The sequence below is a fragment of the Gavialis gangeticus genome, unplaced genomic scaffold (assembly GCF_001723915.1).
Source record: "Gavialis gangeticus isolate Ggan-Ray unplaced genomic scaffold, GavGan_comp1, whole genome shotgun sequence".
NCBI classification, from domain to species: domain Eukaryota; kingdom Metazoa; phylum Chordata; order Crocodylia; family Gavialidae; genus Gavialis; species Gavialis gangeticus.
The window spans coordinates 129,626,118-129,629,673 of NW_017729032.1; the positions used below are offsets into that span (position 1 = coordinate 129,626,118).

A 3,556-nucleotide genomic window follows, 5' to 3' on the forward strand; every position below is an offset into this window, starting at 1 on the left:
AAAAAAAAACAAAAAAAAAAAAAAGAATTTGGGAAATACATAATCATTCTGTATACCTGGTGAAGACTTACCCCTATTGAACTTGCAAAAATAAGATTCACACAAATAAGCCTAAAGTTCATATTTTAAAACATTTAAATGCAGAGAGTTCTTTGCATGCATCTGTTATTAAAATAAATAAAAGCTATAAGTTTTAATCATAAAGTTGTAACAGTGATACCATTATAAAATCAAAATGGCTTTTCCTTTCTCATTTCCTGTGTTTATTCTTGGGCTTCTCTCTTTCATTTTAAGACTAAATGCTTCATTCTTATTCCCGAACCAAGGAAGAGTGTCTCTTCATTTCAGAGAATTTTCAACAAATAAGCCAAAATAGCTGTTTTGTGAGAGCATGGAAGGGTTGAAAAATTTCCTCCAACTTTGATAGTGAATGCATCTACATGAGACTTTTACTGCAGAACTGCCTAATTGGCTCTGCCATAAAGTCTCAGCATTGACACATGCGGCCCTATTAGGAAACTAATTAACTCTGCTGCAAGTTAGTACTTGTAATACAAGTATTGTCCTATGATAGAGTTCTTCATTGCACAGCAATACACATGTAGATGCTGACACAGGTGACTGGGGCATGAAGGTGCTCTAGTGCAGGGGATGCCTGTTGGCCAACTGCACACTGAAGCACCCTCATATCCCAGCCAGACCCTCTGCAACAGGGTGAGCAGCTCTGGGCTGGCAGGCTGACCTTCCTCATCCAGGGCTCCCTGCCACCTGGGGCTGCTCTGACCCAGCTCAAAATGCTGTAGTCCCAGGTGTATGTTCAAGCGCAACACCCAGGAGCAATGAACTCCCCATGTGAGATGCACTGGAGTCTATTGCTCTGTGTTAATTGCATATGTAGACTAGCCTAGTGAGAATTCAAAACTGGTTTTCCTCTTGTAGCCCTTATTTGGGAATGCGTGCTGTTCTGAGTGTGAAAAAAATTTAGTTGAGAAATAATTCCTAAACTTTTTTTTGTGGCCACAAACTTCCAGGGATGAGATTAAATAGAACTTGCACTTCTAACAGCTGAAGTCATTTTGTAATCACTTGTTGAAAACATCTTATGATGATTTCTGAAACTTTAAGCTTTCCACTTTTTTTTTCCTTGAAGCTACTTATATATACCTTACGGCAGATTTAGGATAGGTAGTGTTCCTGGGGGCTTGTAGTACATTCAATTATGATTAATTTGGCTCAGCACTCATGGCTGATTTAGACCTTTTGGAATCTGGATATAATCTGGAGATTTATGATGTTGTGGCTAGAAAAGCTAGTGAAATTCTTGGCTAAACCAACTGGGGAAACTTTGAGTATAAGTAGGTGGGTAATTATGTGGGGAGAAGAGGGGAGTGAAATTTTGGTACTACAGCAGCAATTAGAGTATTTTGTCCAGTTTGGTGATGACAGTTCAAGAAGAAGGGTGATAAACTGGAGTGAGTTCAGAGCCATAGAAATGATTAAACGATTGGCATCCTTAGGATGAGCTCCTTTAACCCCTCACAATATATAGCTTATCAAAAAGAAGGTTAAAGGGTGACTTGATTAACAAAATCCAGCTCCCCTTTAGATAGCACTTATCTGAAAACTGGGATTTCAGTTGACTTAGTGGTTTTTGAATCCTATGCCCAAAGTGCAAATGAACAAGTCCTTCTGATCATGCTGACAACAAATCCACTCTAGCCATTTATGTTCTGTTGCAGTCCTGTTCTATCTGGGAAAGTGTGTAAATCCTAAATCTCCAAAATGGTAGTCGGGTGGGGAATAAATGTGACTGATTATTAGAAAGAGGGGAAATATCCCCTCCTACCTTTCATCTCAGTAGCCTAGTGGTTAGAGCAGTTATCCAGAAAATGAAAAGCAGGTTGTATGGCCACCCTCCCTCTGGCCCCAGTGATAGAAGGTTTAAACCTACAGGATGGCAATACCAAGAGCCTCTCTCGCAGCTCATATTAAAGCTGGTACATTGGCTGGGAGCGAATAAGCTAGCGATACTGATGTTCTATGGCGTAGTAAGATGGGCGTTGCCTTGGAATGGAGGGAGCCCTCAGTTCTTTCTTCTGCCCTGAGTATGGCAGAAGGTATCCCAGTGCTGCATTTATTTTTATCCAATGGCTATTAAATGTGACAAAAGCAGAAAGGATGCTCGTGCAGGGATGGGTTGTGGTGTATGTTGCACCACTGAAAACGTTTATAATCAAGACAATGTAGCTCATCCACTTCTTTTGAATTTGAAGTGTGAATTAATTCAGGGAACACTTATTTCCTGTGTTAGAGAATCATAGAAGTGTAAGACTGGAATAGACCTCCAGAGGTCACCTCTCCAGCCCCTACTCAAGGCAAGATTATCTTTATCCAAACCATCCCATACAACTGCTTTTCAAATGTGCTCTTCAGACTACAGAACAGTCCTGCTGCATGCTTGTTGCCCAGCGACACCATGAACACCCTCACCTTTCGTAGGCAAAGCCCCTGTGGCAGGGGAGGAGCACTGTCAGTGTCCCATTTCTGTTAAAATACATTAAAATGGCCCAAGGAAGGGGGCCATGCCCCCTGTTACGGAGGAAAGTAAAAACCCCTCATGGCCTTTGCTAATCTGACTGTGGTTAAAATTAATTTCTAATTTCGCAAGCGATCAATCTGACCCTGAGCAGTAGGACAAGGCCATCTAGTTAGAAACCTCTGAATTTTTGTACCAGCTGGAGCATTGGTATACCCGGTCAAAATCTTCAGGCTTGGCTGCAGCTAACACAGTGCTTCCAAGGAGGACAAAAAGATCCTTGACTCTGTAGGAACAGTAAGGGAAAAAATTTTTTCCTAGCCCCATGTGGCAAACAAATCTGAGAAATATGGGAAAAATAAAATGCCCTCTATTTGGCTGTCCTTAGATTATAGAGCAAACAAATCCACACATCACATGCCCTCACTGGAGAACTAGAACTCCACTTTCTGTAATTCTGTCCCCTCCATAAACTTAGTTGAGCTCCTTTTATTTTTCACTCATAATTAAGCCAGCTCTGGAGCAATCCTTTACTCTCCTGCCGATGAACAAAGTTCTCCAATATCGTCTGCTCTGGGATGCAGAGTTCTTGTCATCTCCTAGCGATCCACATGGAGAGCCGAGGGAGGGGGATGCTTCTGGGCTTCCAACTGTTACTTCAAGCATAGCTATTCTTAGGTCACCCCTAACCAATATTTATTGAGCCCTATACTCCAGATTTTTGGGCCTAAGGCCCAGCAACTTCCCTTCGTCCACATGGCCCTGCATGCTGGGATCAGATGCTGGATCCAGTGCATGGGGATCTGAGCTCCGCATGGGTCTGGAAACTTGGCAGTGGTGCCACCGTTCTTCTGCTGCCAAATTTCTGAACCCATGCAGAGTTCCATGGGTTAGATGATGTGGGCCTGTGGACCGGGGGTTGAGCACCCCTGTTCTAGAGAGATCTGGGTCACTGCTTTCCATATACTGGTGGCCTTTTGTGATCAGATCACCAGATCATTAGATGCAAGGGTAGCAGTG

General features: G+C 42.6%; 1 protein-coding gene across 4 annotated transcripts in view; it reads left to right on the forward strand.

The window, feature by feature from the left end:
- TPP2 (tripeptidyl peptidase 2) overlaps positions 1-3,556 on the forward strand; it is a 97,702-nt gene that overhangs the window by 36,452 nt on the left and 57,694 nt on the right. The window lies entirely within an intron of this gene.